The sequence below is a fragment of the Astatotilapia calliptera genome, chromosome 16, assembly GCF_900246225.1.
Source record: "Astatotilapia calliptera chromosome 16, fAstCal1.2, whole genome shotgun sequence".
Classification (NCBI taxonomy): Eukaryota; Metazoa; Chordata; class Actinopteri; order Cichliformes; family Cichlidae; genus Astatotilapia; species Astatotilapia calliptera.
The window spans coordinates 16,569,444-16,580,990 of NC_039317.1; the positions used below are offsets into that span (position 1 = coordinate 16,569,444).

The 11,547-nt window shown below is 39.8% G+C and overlaps 1 long non-coding RNA gene across 1 annotated transcript; it reads left to right on the plus strand.

The window, feature by feature from the left end:
* The first annotated feature begins 2,941 nt into the window (after positions 1-2,941).
* On the plus strand, positions 2,942-7,785 carry LOC113007466 (uncharacterized). The gene is made up of 3 exons (XR_003269913.1): positions 2,942-3,661; positions 4,638-4,749; positions 6,254-7,785. It is a non-coding gene; the product is annotated as an uncharacterized LOC113007466 (long non-coding RNA).
* The last annotated feature ends 3,762 nt before the right edge of the window (positions 7,786-11,547 follow it).

Here is an 11,547-nt window from a genome sequence, read left to right on the forward strand (position 1 = left end):
AAAAAAAAAGTTTTTATGTTTTCTCCATAAAGTGTATGTAAATATCTGGTTTCAACTGTGAATATACTGCTGTGTATTGAAATTCCTCTTGTTTTGCATAGATATACTGAACAACATCCAAAGCATAATATATAAAATAACATCTACCTGAGTTTTTTCTTTGAAAGAAGCCTCTAATGTCCATTGTTGTGTACATCAGTACACAATTGAAACCGATTTAGAGAGTTTGTTTAGCCGTGGAGGGTAAAAACTGAAAATATGAAATGTAAGCTAAGACTCTAAAAAATCAGCATTGCTGTTCGGCTTTTTATTTATCCATTTGTTGATTCACTCGAAGAGCAAGTAACGCAACCAAGTGATCAGTTTGATATCAATCTTTTGTGATACACCGTCATATTTACATTATTAGTTCAGTACGAATGATTTTCTTTGGTACCTGGTCAAACTTAAGCTCTCCTCTGTCTGCAGCAAACTCGCAGGCAGCAGCTTCTCCCCCCTCGCTCACATGGGTGCTGAGCTCAGTCGCCTAGTGCCTGAGCTCGGATCATACCAAAATTAGGGGGAATTTACGACGGTGCGCTCTGTGCTTCGTGTGTTGTTTTTGTTTTATACAGTTGTCAGTCAGGCATCTAAGACCCCATGCTTCTGAAAAAATGACCCGGGCTTAAGCCCAGTAAGCCACCCCCCCGCTCCGCTGATGGTTGACTCCAAATCCCCCGAACACTATGTCGATTTGAGAAGGCAAGACCGAAACAGCGAGACCAAGACCGAGACCAAGACAAAAGTCCGTCGAGACCAAGACGAGATCAAGACCACGTAAAAGTGGTCTCGAGACCAAGACCGGTCTCGAGACATCCAACTCTAGATTAGACTAATAATAAGCAGTCATCCAGTCATACTTGTTCTTTAGAGTAGGTTATAGGATGTATTAACAGTTCATATTTAAATGAAATGAAATGAAATAATGGGTCCTAAAATGATACAGTGTGACTCAGCAGTCCTTCTTGGCTTCTCTGTCTGTAGTTCACTGCTTATCCATTAGATTCTGTCAGTCTGCCCCAGGGCAGCTGTGGCTACAACTGTAGCTTGCCTCCACCAGTGTGTGAATATGTGAGAGTGAATGAATAGTGGTATTGTACAGCGCTTTGAGGTTCTCAAAAAGCGCTATTATTATAGATGTGAGGAATTCCTGGCAAATGCAGTGTTTATGCATTTAAACAGTTAAGTGGTGTTTTATCTTAAGTGGCTCTTAAGATGCATTAATTCATTCTGAGCCTCTTGAGAGAGCAACCCCATTCTGCTCATGTTAGTAATGTAAATTAACAGTGGATTGAGAAGTTTTATCATCTGGCGTCAGAATTTGCTGCTGTTTACAGTAGATGTGTCCTGTTAAATCCTCATATCAATGCTCCACAAAAGATGATAAAAAACATCAAAATCTTGTGAGTTACAAATTGACGTACAGGATGCTAAACAGGGAGTTAGCTGGGCCGCTCTCCAGAGTAGTGTGGTTTGAAATCTTACTAAAATTAAGCTTGTTTTCACACAAAAATAATTGAACATGTTAAGTGGGATGTATTTTTGTATTTAGGTGAAAATTTAAAAAAATACAAAATCTTGTTGTGGGCAAGAAAAGATCTATTGCAAAGAGCTGATAACCAAAATGTGTTTGACTTTTAGCACAACTCACACTTTTCTGCTCTTTCTGTACATTTCATGTTGAGTCTCATTCATGTTTTTCCAGATCTGGCCAGTCATTGCTGCAGTCTGCTGTCAAAGTAGATGGTGCAAAGCTACAACTGCTGAGCTTGACCTCTGATCTAAATGGCCTCTATCAGTGTGAAGCATCTAACACATATGGAAGTAAACACGGTCAGCTTTATGTGCATGTGGCATCAGGTGAGGTCAGCTTGGATATCTGTTTCTGATTTTTGGATTTGTGCTTTTGTGGCTGTTGTGTCATTCTGATATTACTCTGTTTTCTTTTCTGTGCACTTCTATGAGGAAAATAATTAGAAACTTGAACATCTAAGCTAAAAGTGAAATGATGGACTCTACCTATGTATGTATTCCACTAATCTTTAGTAAGAAGCTATCTTAAAGAAGTGCTTCCTTTAATCTGTAGCATCATCCTCTGTTATACCAACCATCTGCATGTCCTCCTTCACTACATCCGTGCACCACCTCTGTGGTCTTCTGCTTTTCCTCCTACCTGACAGCTCCATCTTCAGCATCCTTTGTCCAGTATGTCCACTATTCCTGCTCTGCACATGTCCAAACTATCTCAGCCTTGCCTCTCTTTGTCTGCACGCCACTTAATCTGAGCTGCAACTCTGATGTACTCATTTCAAATCACCCGTGACGCTCGTCTCCACACACTCGAACCTCCCTCCCTGCACTCTCTGCTTCATCTCTCTTGTGCACTGTCTGTTGCTTTGGATGGTTGACCCCAGATATTTAAAAGAATTTACCTTCTGTATCTCTGCTCCCTGCATATTCACTGTTACTCTGCATTCACGCACATGTTCTGCTGACTTAAGTTCTTTTCACAATAATCCGATGCACTTCCAGATTCACTAGCTGTTCTTGGTCTCCAGCTTCACACTCAGCTCAACTATAAACCTTTTTCTTTTGCCACCTCTCTCTTTGCTGAATTTCATTGTACAGAGAAATGCTTTTCTTTGTACAATAAACATTTTGAATCTTGAACCCAGAGCCTGTCTTAATTCCACCCTGAATTCTGCACATTTTTTCCTTCTTCAGCTTCCACCGTGTGATCCTTGTCTCTGTTTTCACTCACTTTCTCTACTTGACCTCCAGAGTCATCCAACAGACTACCATGCAATGCTTGGTAGTCAGTGTGTGTGAATGTGAGAGTGAATGAATAGTGGAATTGTAAAAGCGCTTTGGGTTCCTTGAAAAGCGCTATATAAATGCAATCCATTATTATTATTATTATTATTATTATTATCATTATTCCTAGCTGTGCTCCTCCCTGACACTACTTTACAGTCTCCTACATAAAATATAATCCCCCTGTGTGGATCTTCCCCCACTCATAGGTCAGCCTGTGTTCCTCTGGCTTCCAAAAATAAGTGTTCAACACCTTTTCACTGAATCCAGAATCATCTGTCCTCCAATTTTCTCCTTTACTCTCTCTTTACATTGTATTAAACTGCTCTCTTCGTTTGCATATAGTCCCTATATTTAAAGTCTCACCTTCATACCCCTATCTTTGCTTCTCTCTTGCTGACTTCAAATACCCCTACCCCTTGCCACTTTTGCCACTTCTTTTATGGTTTGGCCATCAGTATCACAGTTTCTACCAGCATCCTGTTGGCCAAAAGTCATTGTAAACCCTCATTATAAACACAGCCACCCACTGATCCAGTGTGGAAATCTCATTCTTTGTGAGCCACGTGCTTGACTTCTGTTGGGTGGATTATGTTTCCTTATTGTCTCAGTCTTATGAATTAAGTTTGTAATAAAAAATGAAATGTCATAAAAGTGGGAAAGAACAATCTTCTCATTCTCATGTTCTTCATTATTGTGTCCCTGTAGGAGCATGCCCTGCTGCTTGGGTCTTATTTGGTGTTTTGCTTTTCCTGAATGTTGTTGGTGCTGCAGCATGGTACTTTTATAAACGTGGATGTTTTCAAAGGTACTTCATATATTAACTTGCATGTATCTAATATCTAGAATAATATGTAGTACTTCTCATTTTAAAGCTTATGTACCTCTAGAGACCTCTACAGGCTGCCATTAGGAATCAGGATGAAATCCTTGAACACATTGTCAGGCCCTACGCTGGTTTCGTTGATCCTGGTTTCCTCCTCTTGTACAATAATTCCTGACCTTAATAGGCGAGAATATGCAGGCAGATGAAAGAATTGGTACTAATCACCCAAACCTCTTTGATTTTCAGGGTAGCGTTGAATTCAGCCCTCTGTAGGTAGATCATTTTCATTTCTATTAAACAATGTGGCATCCATTTGTTCCTTACACATTATCCAGTCCATATCAGTATAGATATCCAGATGATTTTTTTTTCCAGTATTACAAGGGGCCAAGTCACATTTTTGTTACATTCTGTAAAAAGGAAAGTGCACTAGTTACTTTGGTGCAATAGAAATACAAAACGTTCTCTCCACCTGTCCAGCACATTCTCCTCATTGTCTAGGTTACCAGACTGTAGTTAGCTCAGAGGCTGTAGTTGCTATTCTTAGTAGGGGAAACTGTCATGTGTGATACCCTCAGTGGTCCTGAAGAAGCGGTCTTTGGTCCAATAAGAATGCAATTGTGTTAGTCTACCCCAATTGAACCGCATCCTACATGGTGTTTCCTGGCTTTATAAAAGTGAATCCCTGGACAAATATATTGTAACTGAAGACAGATGCAGTAAAAAGACTCACTGCCTGCAAAGTATTCGGCAAAGTATTCAGACTTTATTTATGATTGAAGGTAATACAGAAGTTTTGTTCAAATCCTTCAGTTGCAGCTGAGTCTGCAATTAAATTGTACCTTTATTGTTTTATTTCAAATCTACTGTTCTAGTGTACAGAGGCTAAATTTTAAAAGTTGATTTAATGTCCACAAATTTGCAGCCTCTGTGAATACTGTGTCACTATTTTGTACAGTAGGAGGTCTTTAAACCAACATGGTGGCAAGCAGCATGACACAAAACTTCACCAGAGTGTGAGAAACGAAGATCACGGACCAGAGGAAGAAGACCTACAGAGAGATCAAGAGGTCAGTAACAGTTAATTTGTTCATATACTTTATAGCTCACTTTTGTTTCTCCTACAGTTAAATAGGTCTCTGAAAAAAGTACATTAATTATTTATTTTAATGTTAACTACTGTTGTGCAGTTTACTGGAGACACAATTATAGTTTTAGTTGTGTACAAGGCATTTTATTACATCTATCTTACTTGAAAGAGCTGAGCTACAAGAAAAAAAAAACATTTTATTAATGTGTGTGTTAAGTGTTATAGAAGTTTAAATGTTCTTTGTTAAATGATTAAACTGAAAACATGGTTTGATAGAAATAAGTTATCATTAAATTTGGAAAAAACGACATTTATGTTATTTGGAAATTATAAAAAAGATGCCAAAGCAAAGTTATTAGTAAATAATGTCGAATTAGAGCAAGCTTCAGATACAAAATTTCTGGGTGTGATAATAGATAACAAAATTTGCTGGAAACCTCATATAAAGTATGTACAAGCTAAGCTGTCAAGAAGTGTCTCCATACTGAGTAAAGTTAAATATTTTTTGCCTTCCAAATCACTCCGGGTACTTTACTGTTCACTTATATTGCCATATTTGGAATACTGTGCGGAAATTTGGGGAAACACATATAAAACTTCACTTCAACCAATATGTAAAATTAAAAAAAAAGCAATCAGGATAATTAGTAAAGCTGGATATAGAGACCATACTAACACCATGTTTTTGAAATTAAAAATATTGAAGTTTATGGATCTTATAAAATACAAAACGGCAAAAATTATGTATAAAGCTAGATACAATATGTTACCAAGAAATATACAGAGGATGTTCTATGACAGAGAAGGAGACTATGAACTAAGGGGTAAATTGAATCTGAAGATTCTTAAAGCACGGTCAAATATTAAAACCTTTTGCGTAACTATTTATGGAGTAAAACTGTGGAATAGCTTTACTGCAGAATTACAGCAATGCTCAGGAATTGGCAAGTTCATAAAGACACTTCGAAAATTACTCTTGGAAGGATATGATATTGAAAAAGACAATCACCCATTGTATGTATAAATATGTCAACTCGTATTTAAATTATAAATATCGTGCCAGCCTTGTTGATATAAGTTTTCTTGTGTATTGTGTGGAATATGTGATGAGGAGAATTAGGTAAATATGTGGGATTAATAAGATGTTGAGCAGGGGTAGGAGTTAATAAGTATGTGCATACTTCTTCCTACTCCTTTTCAGACCAAACAACTGTTATCTCATGTTAGACGAATGTGTTTTATTTTATTATATTTTTCTTGTTTGTCTGTACAAATACGTGTGTGTGTGTATATCTACACATATATTCATATTCGTAAATGAAAATACATGTAGATGAGTATATATTGGTTTTTTTGTTTGTTTTATTATGTCTGAAATAAATAAAGATACAAATACAAATACAAATCTGCAGACACTGAAAGTATTTGCATTTTCAGTTGAAATTAAATACAGGTCTAAACAAATGCTCCGTATGATCCCTCAGGAATCTCTCTGACAGCAAAGATGAACATTATTTGGACTGAAGGCTCCACCAACATGTCATTTTAAAGTCAGCTGGTAAATAAACAGATGAAGAACAGATGCCCCTGCCTGAACAGGACACCATACGTGACACATGAACCTGCAACAGGGTCTGGACCACAGACAGATTAACTTAAAAGCACAGGGATATGAGACAAACACAGGAACATGACCGCAGAAACAAAGGGTAACAAAACAGGGAAACTAGACACAAAAGGAAACTCATATAACTTAACAGCCCAGAGGTAGAAAAAATAAAGGCAGTTGTTAAAGAAAACAAAAGTCACGACTAAAAATCTCTTAAATCCAAAGGAATGAATCACAAGACCATAATAAATTCAAAACTTGGTTGAAGACCCACCATGACACATGCATGTTTTAAGATTGGATTATATGAAAGTCAAACTCAATTCAATTCAGTTCAATTCAATTTTGTTTATAGAGCATACACAGAGCTTGACTTTAGTCTCTTAGTCTTGAGTTTATCTGTATTTCTAGTTCAAGGTGTCTTGTTTGATATTAGGTTTGTCTTTGTGTCATTTGTGTCTTGTCCTCTGCGTCTCGCTGTGAAGTCAGTCTTGACTCCATGTTTATTTGCCTATCTGTTTCCTCAGTCATGTCTCTCGCTCTCTCTCTCTCTTCACATCTCTGTGTCCGTGTCTCAGCATTTGTGTGTTCCTGTTTACTTTGGTAGTCATCATCTCATGTGCCTCGTGTTCTGCTTTACTTCCCCCATCTCACCATGTCTATGTTTCTCTAGCTGTGTTCCCATGTTCCCTGTGTCCACTTCTCCTAACCACCCTCCTGTGTATATATTGCGTCCGTCTCCCCTTGTCCTTGTTCCGTTATGTTCCAATCGTGATCCTGTTAGTTAGACAGTTTGTATTTAGCTTCCTTTTCATTAAAAGGCTCTCCTTTGGCTGAAACTCCTCTGTTTTGCCTCCATGTCTGCAATCCTGGGCCCTCTTTCACCACAGCAGCAAAACAGAGAGCTGCAGTCTTTTGGAAGATTGAAACAAAAAACACAGGTTTCGGGAACCACTGTCAACAGCTACCACAGGATGGCAGTAATGTTAAGGATGGATTCAGACAGGTGGGGAGCTTTATAGTAACACTGTTCAAGATGAAAGGAGAAAAAATGTTTTACTTTGGTAGGTTTTCATTTATGTTTATTTTTAGACTTGACAAGCCTGCCTTTCTTGTCCTGTATGCCATGTGTTAAATTACAGTGATGTGAAATGATTCATGGTTAATGATAGAAATACAGTGAAATACTTAAATTAAATTACTTAAATTATTTGTTACTTGATTTTATCTAATTGTTGTTTTTTTCCCCACTTGCTTGGTACAACCTTACCCGTAAGGATACAATATCACATCACTCAGACTTTCACATTTTGTCTTTTTTGCACATTATGCATTTGAAAAGCACCATGACAGTATACAGCCAATGTAAGATAAGATAAGATAAGACCACCAACAGAAGTTACAGAGCGTGAGCAGAATATTATATATACACACACACACACACATATATAAATACAGAGACATATATAAATAAAATATACGAAGGGGATAAATAGAATAAATAGGAATAAAAATAAAAATACAAGTGAATTGCACATTTAAAGTATTGAGGTCTATTGCACCATTGACTATTAACAAAAGTATTGCACAGTGAAGTGAAGAGGCACTACAGCTTAGTTGTTCCCCCCTCCTTTGTCCTCCTGTTTCCCCTCCCTCTCCTCTCCCCTCCAGAGAGGAGTTAAACAGTCTGATGGCGTGTGGGACAAAGGAATTTTTAAGTTTGTTGGTTCTTGTCTTTTGTGTTCTTGTCAATGTGTGAATCAGAATCAGAATCAGAATACTTTATTGATCCCTGGGGGAAATTATTTTTTGTTACAGTGCTCCATTTTAAACCAACATTAAGACAAGACAGACAATACGCTAACTAAGAATAGTACAATATATACATATATATACATACATACATACATAAGTCACTTATAAATAAATATTTGGAAAAGAAACATGTGTAGTTGTAGCAGCAAACAGTGTGTTAAGTGGATGCGTTGTACAGGGAGATGGCCACAGGCAGGAATGATTTCCTGTGTTGTTCAGTGGTGCTTTTCGGTAATCTCAGTCTCTCACTGAACGAGCTCCTGTGACTGACCAACATGTCATGGAGTGGGTGGGAGGTGTTATCCAACATTGTCTTTATCTTGGACAGCATCCGCCTCTCCGACACCACCTTGAGGGAGTCCAGCTCCATCCCCACAACATTGCTGGCCTTACGGATCAGTTTATTAAGTCTGTTGGCATCTGCGACCCTCAGCCTGCTCCCCCAGCATGCAACAGCATAGAGGATCGCACTGGCCACAACAGACTCATAGAAAATCCTCAGCATTTTCTGGCAGATGTTGAAGGACCTCAGTCGCCTCAAAAAATAGAGACGACTCTGGCCCTTCCTGTAAAGTGCTGTGGTGTTTTTAGCCCAGTCCAGTTTATTGTCAATGTGTACTCCAAGGTATTTATAGTCCTCCACAATGTCAACACTGACCCCCTGGATTGAAACAGGGGTCAAGTGTTTCCTGGTCTTCCTGAAGTCCACGATCAGTTCCTTGGTCTTTGCCACGTTGAGCTGCAGATGATTCTGCTCACACCACGTGACAAAGGAGTCGACCACAGCCCGGTACTCTGTCTCATCATCCCTGCTGATGCATCCAACCACCGCAGAGTCATCAGAAAACTTCTGAAGATGGCAGGTCTCTGTGCAGTGGCTGAAGTCTGTGGTGTAGAGGGTGAAGAGGAAGGGGGAGAGGACAGTCCCCTGTGGTGCCCCTGTGTTGCTAATCACCTTGTCAGACACACACTGTGGGAGACGTACATATTGTGGTCTTCCTGTCAGGTAATCAACAATCCAGGACACCAGAGAAGCATCCACCTGCATCGCTGCTAACTTATCACCCAGGAGGGTCGGCCTGATGGTGTTGAAAGCACTGGAAAAGTCAAAAAACATGACCCTCACAGTGCTCGCCGGCTGGTCCAGATGGGTGTAGACACGATTGAGCAGGTAGATGATGGCGTCCTCTGTTCCGAGACGAGGCTGATAAGCGAACTGAAGGGGATCCAGATGTGGTCTTACTATGGGTCGCAGCTGGTCCAGGATGAGCCTTTCCAGGGTCTTCATGATGTGGGAGGTCAGTGCCACGGGCCTGTAATCCTGGGGGCCACTGGGACGAGGCGTCTTTGGTACAGGGACGAGGCATGATGTCTTCCACATCACCGGGACCCTCTGCAGACTCAGACTCAGCATAAACAGTTTATGAAAGACTCCACACAGCTGGGGGGCACAGGCCTTGAGGACAAGGGGACTCACTCCGTCTGGTCCAGCAGACTTGCCTGAGTGAAGTCTCCTCATTTGCATGTCAACCTGGTATTGAGTGAAGGTGATGGGTGGGGGAGGGGTGTCAGGAATCTCACAGGAGGCAACATGTGAAGAGAGAGGCTGGCACAGTGGTGTGGCTCTGGATTCCAGGCTGACTGCAGGTGAGGTTGTGGGGGTGGGAGAAGACACTGTGGTGTCGAATCTATTGAAAAACAGATTCAACTCGTCGGCTCTATTCTCACCTCCCTCAGCTGTTGCAGTTGCAGCTGGTCTGTCTGTCTGTGCTGATTGGAGCTCAGTTGTTCTGTCTGTTCTATTTTCCTCCTGATAATGTAAGCTGTTAAGTTACAGAGGATTTGAAAGCACAGTGATTATATAGGGAACATGAACACAGTGTACAGTCGAGTCTTAATAGCTTACTTACAACTGGGCTCGTCAGGCACTTTTTTTGGCTGCAGTGGTTATTTTTATATTTACATGTTTCCATCTCCCGTTTCTGCTCGGTAGCACCTAGTACTTTTCGGCTTATGTTTTCCTCCCTCCCTCACGCTCACAAACACACAGCGGGAGGGGCGGTCCCACACGTTCTCCCTGCAGCAAGGACTACACCGCCCATGAGGCTACAGTCTTAAAGGGCCATGCCTGTAATCATTTTTCGTATTGTCCATAAAATGTTTCCTTCGCAGGGTAATTATAAACCTTTTTGCTTCCTAGAATTAGTTTTGTTTTTTGGCAGCAACAAAGCGCAAAATCCAGTCAGCCTCTGAACCCGCCTCCCTCCTCCTTTCGTTATTTCATGATTTGGTTTGGTTCAGGTGCCAGCACGCTTGGCTCAGCAAAGTGGAAAGAGGGTAGGATGGCCCATTAACAAGAAAAGAGAAATTAAACTCATAACGTCCACATAGAAGCCACTGCTCGACTTTCCTAGCAGTAGATAGCTTACTTATTTACTTCCTTCCTTCAGAAAAGTTAATGTCTATTTTATTTTTATATCAAATAATGTTAAAACTGAAAACATTATAATGTAAAAAATGGCTTGCACATCTCAATCTTGCACAAAATCAAAAAATCTGTTTGTCTAAGTAGAATATTTATCCATGTCTGCACAGTGTTATATTTTTAGGACTGGCATGGTTTGCAATATTAAAGCAGTCTGGCCCAAAGTGATATTTTTGTTCATGAGGTTGCACCCAAGGCAGTGGCTTCTGAAAGCTGAAGGCTCTGCTTCCCATAATACCTTTAAATATCCTATGAACCACAAGTAAACCAGCAGTCTGAGAGCAAAATGCTTTACTGGGTTGGTACAGACCTATGAGGTCTTTGAGACAAGACTGGGCCTGATTATTCAAGACCTTGTATATGAGGAGAAGGATTTTAAATATGATTGTGGATTTAACAGGGAACCAATGAAGAGAAGCCAGTATGGGAGAAATATGCTCTCTTTTTCTAGTCACTGTCAGTACTCTGCAGCATGTTGAATCAACTGAAGGCTTTTCAGGTAGTTTTTAGGATCACATTTGGATACTTTGGATAAATTTGATACACAGACTAAAGTGTCATAACTCAGCATGTGATCATGAGGTTGGGAACTGACTTCTGTCACAAAAACAGGAAATACGTGATAATTATAAGTCTTATGAGACAGAACTTCAGTCTCTCACGTGCTGTGAGGAGAGAGAGATTTTTACTGTAATTCCACTGGTTGAGTTGGCTAACTAAACTTTTTATAAGCTTCATTGTGTCTTTGTAGGTGATCTGAAACTATAGATCTGCACTATCAGTACAATTGCTAAAAATCTTTTGTATTCTAAAGGGAAACTGTCCACAGTATTGCACTCCTATCCATATACTGGGGGAAACATTTTCAG